Source organism: Apis cerana, linkage group LG2 (assembly GCF_029169275.1).
Source record: "Apis cerana isolate GH-2021 linkage group LG2, AcerK_1.0, whole genome shotgun sequence".
Classification (NCBI taxonomy): Eukaryota; Metazoa; Arthropoda; class Insecta; order Hymenoptera; family Apidae; genus Apis; species Apis cerana.
In genome coordinates this window covers 12550385-12563839 of record NC_083853.1, presented here as the reverse complement: position 1 = coordinate 12563839, position 13455 = coordinate 12550385, and positions in this window count along the sequence as shown.

Sequence of the window (13455 nt, the reverse complement as noted above, 5' to 3'; positions counted from 1 at the left end):
TTCTTATTTTGTCGAATTAAAAAAAATGATATATATTTTTATATCGTTATAAACGACCAGAATTGACCAGAGATCCCTTTCTTCATTTTCATTTGTCACGAGTAATAAATATGTTCGTCGCGATTCGCGTTTTGCGTAGATTCACCGTAGCCTGATCAAAAGATTCACTTTTTGATATATTTAATTCAATAACGAGGCAGCTTAATCCAATTCGGTCCGTCGTCAACTTCGATAATTCCGAATGCAGTGGATAAAAACGTTTTTTATGCAAATTAAATTTTCCAACTTAATCCCCGTGACCTTATTAAAATTGGCTTCATGCGCGAAACATACTTTCGCAAAACGTGTTCCCCATGGAAACGCGCTTCTTTGAAAACTTTGTTGCATATAAGCGAGTTAAAAAAAAAAAAAAAAAACGAGCCGTTTTAACCGGCCAAAGTTCAATCTTTATTTGATATTTTCGTGGTGAAATACGATTTCCACGTTACATGCATGCAATCGCTATAGCATTTCACCGCGATAACAACAATTTCTCTACCTACCCTTATCCCTCCATTTATCAACGTTTCGTACGTTTCGATTCGCATTCTACGTAAAAGCTATATAAAACGATGGAAAGATTTAGCTTTCAATTTGATTCGCTTTTTACACTTTTCAAATAAAAAATCCCACCAATCTACTCGAAGCTAATTTTCATTTCCTGCAAATCTGCCCCTTTTTTCGTTCTTCCAAGTACGCCGGAGGATTAACGCTGTTCACTGGATGGAAAAAATGTCTCTAACGACTCTATGAAGCGAAGCGAGCAAGCAACGAGGAAAATAAGGGGTGCGTAAAACTAAAAAAATAAGATGGAATCGGGATGAAGACACGAAGAGGATGAGAGACGATAGGGAGAAAGAAAAAGAGAGAGAGAGAGAGAGGGAGGGAGGAAGAGAAAGAGCGGCGGTAAAACTTGGCTTTATTGATTTCGTTCTCTGGCACGCGGTCGGAGGGTGGCTATCACTGGGTATTAGTTCTCTTCCTCCTTCGACGCCTGTTCCTACGGCGAAGAATCGGAAGGGACAGAGGATAGGATACGAGAGGAAGAGACGGAGGGATAATTGTCAGGGAACGAGGAGAAGTTTGATATCTCTGCCTCGATGAGGGAACCGCAATTTCTCACGCGAAGCGAACCATCCTCTCTCGAACCGTCGTTCGAGGAAGGAAAAAGAAACTTTCCCTTTCCCTTTTTTTTTTTTTTCCTAACTCGTCACTCGGATGTTTGCGCGTGTATCCTCCCAGTGAAAATCTTTGAGGATCGAGCTAATTTGAATCTTATCCACGCAGGGATCTTGCGGGAAATTATCGTTTCCCGCAAGGAGAATCGTAAAACACGTTTTTCAAAGCTTTTTTCGATCTTTCCTGTAAACGAAAATCACTTATTCTCTCTCCATCTATCTTTACACGTGGATTTTTCAAAGAACGTACCCTATTTTTTTTTCTTTTTTTATCCACGAATGCATTGCATACGTGTCACACGAGGGATATATAAAAATTCGAATATAGAATATTTACGCTCTAAATTAGAAACTACTACTACTACCACTTGGTAAAGCAGAGCGCGACGCTTTGGCGAAGAGAAATGAAATGAAACGTAATAAAAGAAAGACGAATGCGCTGCGACTGAATATATTTTGGTCTCTCGTACATAGCAGCGGGCGCGTTAGAGAGAAAAAACTCTTTCTTCCTCTCTACGTAGCATCTGATATTTGCATATTTTTCACCTTTCTTCTCGGGAAATGGCGCGCTCCATTTTATTCACCGTCAAACACGCGAGAGAAGAAGGAAAGAATTTGACCGCAAAGGATTCCCTCCCTCTTTCCTTCCATCGATTCGCCAAGTGTCGAAAGTGTCGTCGACGAGGAAAATATTTAGATTTTCAATTTCTAATTTGCGCGTCCAAATGGATTTCGACTCCTTCCCGCGCGGATAAAATACTCGTTTAATTCAGCCGGGTATCCGGCGCGAGAAAGCATCGATTTTCGAGGGAAGGCGTAGCCCTATTTCACCACGTCGAGGATCATTGTCTGTTTGGTCGGATGGAGTAAAGCCGGTTGGCAGCGCCTCTCGAGAAACGTGGCGCGTTGTAATCGAATTCGTGCGCCATACTTAACCAGGGTAACGCGTTATTTCCCGCGTTAGTTGGATTTGTTCCCAAAATTCGCAAAATGCAAATCCTATGTAAATTATTCGCGTTGCGCAAAGATTTTCTTGATGAAACTGCGTTACACCAAGTATCTGTACAAAAATATTCCTAAAATATCCACCCGTTTTTCGTGGAATTTTTTACCTATCACTTGTCACAAAAAACGGATTTCCAAGGAAACCAAGAATTTCCTAGCCTCAGCCAATAGCCACGTTCAACTATTACACGCGAGCATAATTTTGCGCTTGAATGTCGATGGGCAGAATCTCGAATAAACCGCGCGTATTGCGGTTAAATTCCGATCAGCCACTTAATCCCGTTATTTCGAAATAATCCGCGAGCTGAAATGCTGCAATCTCAGACAGATAATATAAAAAAATCTGTTTATACGACGACCTTCTCTTTTCACGATAATAAACCTTCGTTCAACGTTATTAAATGAAAATAAAAACAGATGGTCGAAAAGAAAGATTCAAAAGAAACAATGTATATCCGATCGTGAAAGGACCCGATTTTTAAAATTTATTAGTCCAAGTAACGTAATGAGCTTAATAACGCGAAATATCATATCAGAGACGATCTTATCTAAAACAGAAGCAGATCAACGATACGAGCAAAGCATTCGCATCGAATTCGCCCCTTCGAGAATCGTTGCTAAGTTCTAATCCTTTGGGAAGATGCGGAATCCGTGGTGAAAGCGAGCCGAGTTTATTTGTCCAATTAACGAAGGTCCAAGGAAGAGGAAGCCCTGTCACACGTGGCCCACAGAATTTCATGCGATGTCGCACTTGCCGGTCTTCTTGCCCAATTTATCGAGCCAATCGTGGAAACCGTACCTTGACATTCGCCCGCTTCGAATTTATCCCTCCTCTTATGGGACGATCATCAACGAGGGGCTCCCGATTTTTATTCCCCGGACGAACGTCTGGAAAACTGTCGCGTTTAATCGCGATCGATTAATCCCCTCCCCTCCCAAAGGTATCGCAAGGATGGACAGCTGACGGATTAATTTCGATCCGGCAGTCAAAGAAATCGGTGGTAATATTTGATCGAAAGTTAATTAGCTTTCGCAGAGGATTCGCGTAAAACCGGATCTCGATAATTCGAACGGAAATGAGATCGGAAACGGTCGGGTGTCGATCGAATTGAAACTTTTGGATTAAAGGAAATGAGATGGCGATGGATCATTTACGCTTTTCCTCTTCCATTCGCTCGCTTTCGATTATCAATCATCGCTTCTTTTCTTCTTTCCTTCTTTTTTTCGGAATACTTAAAGAAATTCGTAAATTTTCTTCTTTTCACATCTCAGAACTTTGTGAAACTTTTATCTTCGAAGAAAGCATAGCTGGTGAATAAATCAATCTTATCGTGAACGTTCTGCTAATTATCCGCGATAATCGAAAGGGAGATTGATCGAGAGAGATAATTGTTTTTCAAATGTCGCGTATCCTTCGATCGAACATGCATCGATTCGAAAGATTCTCAAACGAAGACTCACCTCGGAGAAAAAAATACCTGAAACTGCGAGCAAAGGAAGGGGGAGAACGTTTGGCACGGGCGTGGGTCATTAACGGGATCGACCACGCGCCAATGGCCCGTTCGAATGGCGGTCGGAGGGTGTCAAGGGTACGAAAAAGAGAGAGAGAGGGAAAAACTTTTGGAAATCTTCTGGATCTCGCACAAAGGATCGACATATGTTCTTGGAACGTGCTGGAGGCGAAGGTATCACCAGGAAAAATATAGCTTTCGAGGTGAAAGATGACGGGGATAGGAGTGTAGCGTTGGGTCGTCCTCGCAAATAGACGTTAAACTAACCCAACTTCCTGCGACTTCTAGCCAAGTCCACGTTGTACAGGATCAATGTTCCGTAAAATTGCCAGATTATTCGCATTACCCCTCTTCGGGGTAAAGAAGTCGTCCACGTTTCGATTCCAAGGCTGCTCTTTAACATTTTCAACGATTGACGCTCTTTTAACAATCGTCAGTTTCTTTTCTCACAGTGGCGCGCCACCTCGTTTGGAACAATTCCGACACGTTTATCGGCTAAATTTGCAATTAAATAATCAAAGGGATCTGGCAAACGATCAACAAATCATTCATCATCCGCTGTCCACAGTAGATACAAACGACAGTAATCGATCGAAGCGTTAACATTTCTTGCCGAGTCGTGCCCCTAATTGATCGCTGTTCGTCAAATTGCAATCGACGTAATACGCGAATCCTCGATGAATCGAACCGCGAGGGCGAAACCACGCGTGCTGAAATCGTGGACAAGTCGATGCGCGCGTCCATCCGTCCGCCAAGTTTAATGAATCGCGGCCACTTAAATGAGGAAAACAGCGACGAGTCACCGAGAGAGCGGGCGCCGTTTCCCACCGATAAGAGCGCTCGCTCGGCGAACGAATCGATCGGTTAACCGCTCCAACCATCCCGTCCAACCATTAAATCACACGGTTGAACGGGCTGCCATCGGCAATATGCTACTTGTTTACTAAATCACTCCTCATTGACTACTTCGCAGGGCAAATAACCGCGAACAATAACGCGAGAGACACTTGATTGTGCATCAAAGCCGAAGACGCGTGCATCGACCGCTCTCTGCGCTCTTCCGTTGCCCCCGCTTTTCCCCACACGCGTGCGTACGTGTACGTGTGTATTTGGACGCCCTCCCACGGGAAGCAAAAATCGCGTATTTATATTTGACGAGGCATCGCGATTGCATCGCCTGAATATTATAAACTCTCTGTCTCTCTCGAGGAAGATAACGAGTAGCAAACAGAAAGTTTGGTTGGTTTTAAATTCGGACGGACGAAGGGGGATGTATCGGGGGATTCATTTTGGGAATTGATTGTTTAAACGAAGAAATACGAGGACGAAGAAAGGAAGATTCTTTTTTAAGCAACGTTATTGCCGCGATAAAGTTGCGAATCGACGGCGAGCTTCCTCCTTCGTAAATCGAGCAAACGTTCACGGACAATTCTGTCGTCCAATTTCGATCGACAATTCTCTGCGATTAGTATATATCGCCTGGCTTTGGTAGGTAAAAGTAATTATTCGGGAGCAAATAACGATTCATCGTTGTTTACTTTACAATGGGAAGAATGTAAATTTGGGATCCCCTCTCGCGTCACGCTGACGTTACGACCGATACGAATCCTGTTAGATTAATTACAGACGGAGTCGAACTGTGGAATCCGCCCTTCAAGGAGTCTCGCGACAGACGTTCACGCCATTCCTCCTTTCGACATATGATCGCGCGAAGCGAAATCGAAATCGACAATAAAAGAAACTCGCTCGGATCCGCTACCAACTGTTACACGACGCATATTGCGTGGATGAGCGATGAGTATGCAAAAACTGGTCGAAAGGAAAGTTGCCTGGTCATTAATACGAATTTGTCGCAGCGCCGTCCACTGTGAACCGTGTAATCGATGACGATTCCATTTCCGTCGCTTCTCTTCCACCGATCCAGACGGTCATCGAGCAACGACAAAGATCATTAATTTTTTTCTTTCTTTCTTTCTACATAGTCACATTCATCGTGCACGTAAACACGTTTTTTTTTGCAAACACGATCGATGGTTCGAATGGTTTCTCGTAGGCTGTTGATTTTTTTCTTCCTTTTTTTTGGTGTGGTTCAGCATTCGCAGGCCCATCTTTCTCCTCCTCTCGCTTTCAATATGCGTAGAAAAATGAAGGTACGGCTAACGTCGTAAACGATCGCGATATCTTTTGTAACTGGTGCACAATGTAAACACCGCGTGGATATATAACGGACATTAACGCGTATTAACACGCGTGATCGTAGAACGCATTTGAAACCAGAAGCATGACGAATCGCGGGATGGCACACGTGCACGGTGCAACGAGGAGCGCAGAGGGGGTGCCGAAACAACCCCGCGTCTCGATGTTCCAATGGCGCCGCTACTAACGGATCCGAATCGTTGCGGAGTTGGCTCGCTGTTCGAAAAACGGTGAGTTTCGATTTCTCTTCTGCGTAGTGTCACGCCAGGGGAGGGAAAGAAAGAAAGAAAGAAAGAAAGGGAAGAAAAACATGAGGATGATCGAGAATTGCTCATTTCAAAGATTTAAAATTTTGAAGCACGTTCGATTGAGCTTCGAAGTTGTTGAAAGAACGATTTATAAGAATTGTTCCAAAAGAATTGGAATAAATTTAATTTGGAAAAATTTGTCGATAAAATAAATTGTTTCAACTCGCTGCGCCACTGCATGATTGAAGAGTGGCGCATCGAACTCGCGTCGCCTCATCTTTTTCAACTCGACAATTTAGGGTGGAGGACACATATTGGCTAGCACGAGGATTGGTCCAGGGTGACGCGTATTTGTTTTCGCTCGCTATTCGTTTCAACGTTCTACGGATTCCACGTGTCGAAGAATGGCATAGGCGTTGCAGGTGCGTTAGGGTGGCTCGATAGCGCGTAACGAATCGTCCTCTCTGCGATTCGTGCTTTAATTAAGAATTAAATTTCGCTATATATATATATATAGGTCTCTGGCTGCGTAGTTGTGCCAATGGCGGAACAAATTCGATCGATCCACCCTTTCCGAGTCGTATCTTCCGAGAATTCACGAGCGATTACGGGCGACAAATAATTGCATTCTTCGCGTTCCTCGCGCGCAAGGAAGAAATTACGTCAAACGAGATGAGAATCATCGACCGTGATAAATAATCGTCCTAATATTATTTTACATATCGCGACACGTTTATAGCTCGTGTATTTATTACAATCGTAACAACGATCCAGCCGTGCGATTCCATTCAAATCAATCGGAATCCATCGGGATCACCGATCTTCTTTTGTGCACGCCATGATCCTCGATCGATATCAATAAATTCAATGAAATTACACGTCGATCTCTAGTTGAATCGGGTAAATTCAGCATCGATGGCCAATCGTGCACGTTACAGTGACACGGTGTCGAGTTATTCTCGATCATTGATCGAGAAACCGAAGTACACACACACACACATATTTATATATGATCATCAATAACGTTCAACGGATCTTGAAACGACCTATAGCCGGCCTATAGACTCCACCCAGTTTCTCGCTTCAGCGCTCCCATCTAACAAGGCAGGTTCAAGTGGCCATTGTCGGGTTATGAATACACGAAACATATTCAATCTTGGGGCCCCCTCCTCCCCAAACTAGGTCCCCCTCGACCGGTTTTTTTCTCAGACCGGTTACAAAATTATGATATATCGCGCGTCACCGGGGACACAATTCGGCGTACGCGCTCGCTTTTGCGACCCAATACATTTCGCCGATTTCGCGGCCGAGCGATCGCCTTCAACGCCGCCAAACACGACCAAATTACGCGTGTTCCTCATCCTCTCTGTTTACTCGGGAACGGAAACGCGATCGTGCGTGACAGTGAAGGATGATGGCGGAGACCTTTCAAGGATGTATATAGGTACGTGTACGTGTCCTCCTCCGTAAGAAAATTTCCATACACACCGTCGAAACTCTTGCTTCATCGTAGAGAACAAATTGTAACGAATATCCATTATACGGAATGGAAGGTCGAATCGATCGAATCGATTTCTCACAGGTATCGCGTTCGATAGGATCGATTTGGAAATGGTGACGAGTAAAATTTAATGTTTGGAATTGAAATTATATGAGAAAAGATAATAATTGGGAATAAATGTATATATATCTCGAAACTCTTGCTCGATCGTAGACAACAAATGGCAACAAATATCCATTATCTTCCATTGGAATGGAACGTAACTTCGAATCGATCGAATAATTTCTCACCGATATCGTTCGCGTTGGTTCACGCGAATTGAAAATGGAGGATAATCATAGGATCGTTGGGAATGATGGGCAAAATTTAATAATCCAAGTTAATTATTTGGATAAGTTAAATAATTTATCGTTCAAAACGTAATAACGATCGGAAATAATAATTGTGAAACAAGGTGAGATCGTTACACGGAAAACCGATGATAACAACCACGAATAAACATTATCCAAGTTCGTTTTAACTTAGTAAGTTTTATTTAAAGTAAGTTTATTCGAAATTTTTGACTAGTTACTTTTTTCAACGTTAATGGCCAACTGTGGAGAGTTTCGTTTTGAAGTGCATCGTTGCGATGTAAATTACGTGGAGATGGTGGGACGGCCATCGCGTGATTCGACGAAATGCGGTGCACAGCGTGCTCGAGATGTAACGAGGTGCTCCACCGAAGGAAGGAAGATCGCCACAATGGATCCGTGCTCGAAACTGTCACATCACGCGTTTATTAAGGCAACAAACTCGAACGGGAAGATTAATCGTCGATTCCGGGCCACCCGTCGCTATACCTAGTCGTATAACGATCGTGAAATTATTAGTTTTCGAGGATGAATATGCGGCGAATGCCTCTGCGCCATCCGATGAATCTGCGGGTTCTCAGATCGATGAATCTATGATGATGCGATATTAATCGAGCAACGCGGCTGGAGTCATCGCGTTGAAAATCCAATCGAACGATATTCGTATATTATATATAAAGCTTCAACCTCGATTCAATGAAATATCCATGCAGTCGTCTCGGAAAATTACTTCCTTCGTCTTTACATTCTACTTCTTCTCGATGTTTTCGTATCCACGACGTAAGTATTTTTAGACGTGCTCAAAGATTGATTTCGAGTTCTCGGATCGATGGAGGGTAGGTGGACTGGAGAAAGACGGAAAGATGAATTCCAGCGCCGTTCTCGCGCAAGGTTTTGATCAAAACGGTGGGCAAAGATTCCTCGCCACGTATTCCACATGCTTCCAGCCCAGCTGTACCCTCGCGCTAGTTGCATCTAGAAGCGCGCTCCCTTCGTTTCTAATTTAATAAACGTCGCCTGGAGAGGAAGCGAGGCTGGGGTTGCGGTTCGTCCCTGAAAAGGACGACGATGCGGGGGGAGAGAGGGGGGAGAGATTATTTTGCTACTCGTAGGTATGTCAAAGTGAAATCAGTTCCATCCTCGCTAAACGAATCTCATCCTCGTTTAATAATTTAATCGTGTCATCGACGAAATTTTTCCTCCCTCCTTGTAAAAATATTATATATTATATAAATATTACGTAGCTTTCAAAACCGTGAATACCGAGTTTTTATCTTTTCCTTCCTTTTTTACGAGAACTTATTCGCAACTTTTGCGAAATAAAAATTACGCGGTGAAAAGCTATGTAAGAGGCTTTCTTCGACGGACATTGCAGACTTTTATCGTCGCGACGTAAGAACGTCCGACTGGTTCTTGGAACTTGAATAAATAAAAATTTATAACGGTACACCCGGACGAAACACATTTTTCTTTGCGACGAAAAATGAATAAAAGTTGAGAAATACGACGGTCAACGTTAACGCGATGTAACAGCGCTCGCCGTTAAATTATAAATACCCCGTTTTTAAATTTTCAGAATAACTCGTAGGGATTTTTCAACTTGCGATATTGTTTCTTAATTTCTTAATTTCTAACGTCGCGACGATAATTCGCAAGAGAACACGATATTCTGGAATACGTCCGCTTTGATTAATCCTTAAAAAAAAAAAAGAAGAAGAAAAACTGACGATTCGTATTCGAATTCACGAACGAGATACAATTTCTAAGAAAAAGTTCAACCGGTGGTAGGGACATTTAGGGGCCTCGTTGGAAAATTACGAGCAACCACCAGGCCATTTTCCTTTTTTGCCTTAAGAATGCAGAAGGAGCAAGGTGTTGCAAACAGGGCTTAAGAAACTCTGACAAATCAAAATTTACGACTGAGAAAGCCGCCACTGCGTCTTACGATCCCCTCCTCGCTCATATCGCTTATAAAATTAGAACGTCGTAAACCGTTTACCGCAAACGCTCGTTTAACGACCGATCACTCTCTCTCTCTCTCTCTCTCTCCACCGTTATCCTACTCCGTTTCTCTTAATCAAACGTGTTTACCTTCCAAATGCCAGGAGGGCGGATATTCGCGAATACATAACGCAAATTCGCTTCAATTTCTCGATCTCTCTCGATGATCGCCGGAACGAGACGGTCGAAACAAAATTACTATGCGGAAACTATGCGCTCGGGAATCGGTTATGCCGCGCTTACAGCTATCCAGATATCTCAATTAGGATCCATTGACCTATAAAGTACAAGAGTAAACTTAACGCTCATCCAGTGGCTCGATGATTTCCGTTTAATTCATTGAACACCCTGGCCCGTGCACGCTCAATACGGTCAACAACAATGGTTATGGTTTATGTACAATGTCGTCAACTCGCGTGACAGTTTGACGCCATTTTGTTCAAACATCGCACCGTAAACTGATAAACTTCATCTTGAAACAGAGATGGTTGTTTTTATCTTATTAGAAAATTCTTCTTTCTCTTCTAATGTAATGAGAAGGAGGGGAGAATAAATAAATTCATTCTATTGTGGCGTTCGTTCAATAAATCTCGCATCTCCCTTTTTCGTCGCGGGGAGAAGATGAAAAAGTATCGTCGCTACAGAAATAATATACGCGTGTCTATTTATAATACAGTAAGCGATTATGCGTCTCGTTATCTCTTTCACGCGTGTTGAGGGACAAAGGAAAAAGAGAGAACGAGAAAGAAAGAAAATGGACACAAAAGGGAGAAAACGGAATATCTAGGTTAATCTCTCAGCCTTCGAAATCTTGTCCTTCGAACGATCGAAGGCCTTTCCGAAGGGCGAGGCTAAAAGGAGTAAGGAGTGTCCCTTCGAGTCGATTTCCTCGCTTCATTTCCTCTTCGCGTTGTTCACTTTTCCTCGATCGAAGAACCGACCTTCCTTTCTCGAGGAAGAGCCGACTTATTAATTATTTTAAAATCCATTCTCTCCTTCTTCACTTCCTCCTCTCTCTAACCGTTCCTCCCTTAGAAAATAAGGCCCTTCACGCGCTATTTAAACGCCTCTCACTCGCGTTTCATTTTCGATGAACGAAAAGAAAAAGAAGAAGAAAAAAGAGGATTGGAATTGTAGGAAGTGAAATTCCTATTTCCATTCGTTGACCGGGGGAGCAAGGAATAAAATGTACGGATTTAACTGAATAAATATATTTAATTATACGTAATTGCGCGTTTCTGTTTACGAATGTTGGTGGCAACATTCGATATAATAAATAAACCAGAAATAAAATTTCAGCCAGCTTTAAATTCTACAACATTCGTATCCAATTTCCTCGAATGGGTGTTTAATCGTCCTCAAAGGCTTTAAAAACATCGTTGACTTCCCTTCGACCAGCCCTTGTTCGGAGGTTTCTGGGATTCGATCCGAAAACTCCCCGTCGAGCCTAACACTCTCCAATGACATTACCTCTCATCTACCGCCCACCAGTTCGGTTTCCATTCATCCCCGCGACTTTGTGAATGAAGCTGGAAAGAGGCACTTGGGTTTCGCGCCGAAAGAGAAGAAAACACCCTCGAGAGACATAGAGAAAGAGAGAGAAAGGTGTTACCCATCGCGTCTTCACCGAGCAACTAAACCGAAGCAAGTAAGGTTATCCCTTCCCTCCTTCCATTTCTTCCCATTCGTTCCTCCTACGATTCTCTTCCCCTCGTCCCAGCCATTTTATCATTGTATACCTCGAGCTCCGCGTTCCTCAATGAGAGCCTCTCGGGGCCTTCGAGCCCTCGCCCCCCTCCCGTGCGAGAAATTTAAATTTTACGTTTTTCCCTGTACACCAGCCCCTCCTCCCCCTCCCATTCCTAGGATCTTCTAGGTTACAGGTACTCCAAGTCACAATGGGCCTCGACTCGAGGAGCCGGCCGAGCGTCTTGTGAATGAAATCTATACCGGTCCGAGTCGAAGGGCCGGCCTTAACATCTGGTCAGTCCCCGACTTACTACGAGTATAATAATGGCCTCACGGGGATCATTGAGCATCTCCGAAGCTCAAGAAGCATCGCTCTCTTATATCCTTTATGCTGGTTTATGACACCAGCATATGCGACGGAGAAGAAGATTCTTCGGGGACACGTGTTCCCTGCGCGACTCAATGAGGGAAAAAATCGGAATCGTTGCCTTTCTCTTTCTTTCCTCCCTGCGTGGCGCGTTCTCCCACGAGCCCTCGTCGAGCTATCGGGAGTCGCGCTATCGATTTCGTATTAGCGAGCGCAGGTGCAAGGCGAGAGGGATCCACGTTTTTCTCAACGAGCGAAACGTCGATGCCAACGGTCGATCGAGAATCTCTATCACGAGCGCGTGAAACGAGGCTTTATCTTGGAACCCGCGAACCACTCGAGCCGAGCCCTCTTTCATCCCCTTTCGCGAGTGTCACGGGGAGAGAAAGAAAAAGAGCGGGACGAGCACCATCCACCAGGAACATTTCGACGCGCGGTGAAAACGTTCGGATTTTCCTCTCGTTCGAATCCTATATAGAAGGGATCGAAGAGGATCGTTCGATATGTGCGTCTGGAAATTTAACTCGATCGATCCACGCGTTAATCCGAACGATTATCGGAATTACGGAATTAAGTTGAATTTATCGTGGCCTAATCGTTGCACCATCTCGAATTAGAAGGACTGAAACGTGGAAGGGACGAAACGATACTCGTACAGGATCGAGTATAATTCTCGAATCCGAATTCTCGAGAAATTTTGGAATTTGAGATATTTTTAGGAAGATATTATTGACTTCGCCGCGTTTAAAAACGTGTTACGTGCGCTTGGAAAATGAAAGGAAACGCTTTGGAATCGTTATCAACTATCGATACGAACGGAGGATTTCGAATAGGAAAGTTAAATCCTCGAGAGCTTTTCGAATGGAAAGGTGTGGAACGGCAATTTTCTCGAAGTCTGGGAATCGATTTTGCAAAGCAGTCTATAAGCAGTTTCCGTGAAAGAGAAATAAATCCTTTTGTCATCGATCAGATTGTTGAAGTGCCAACAGACAAATGGCAATGGAAGCTCGAGGAAAGTATTTTCCTTCGTGTTTTCGTGGCGAATTGAATCGTAATAAAGTCACGATCGCTTCCCCAGTTGTTAATACTGACCTATCTTTATTCAATACGATACGCGATATTGCAATCGTCTGGCATCCTCGTCGATTGTGCGACTTTCCAATAAAAATGTTTATCGGAAGAGAAACTTTCTTCTTTTGTCGTATCCGAGTTGTCTTCTCGATCGTTGAAGGATTTGCAAATGATACGTTCTTTCAAATGATGGAATAATGGATAAAAGCATAAAAGCATGATCAAATTTTAAAAACTAAAGAATTCGGTAAATTTGTTATTTTTTTCCATTTCGATGTTTTACGATTCTATTTTTAATA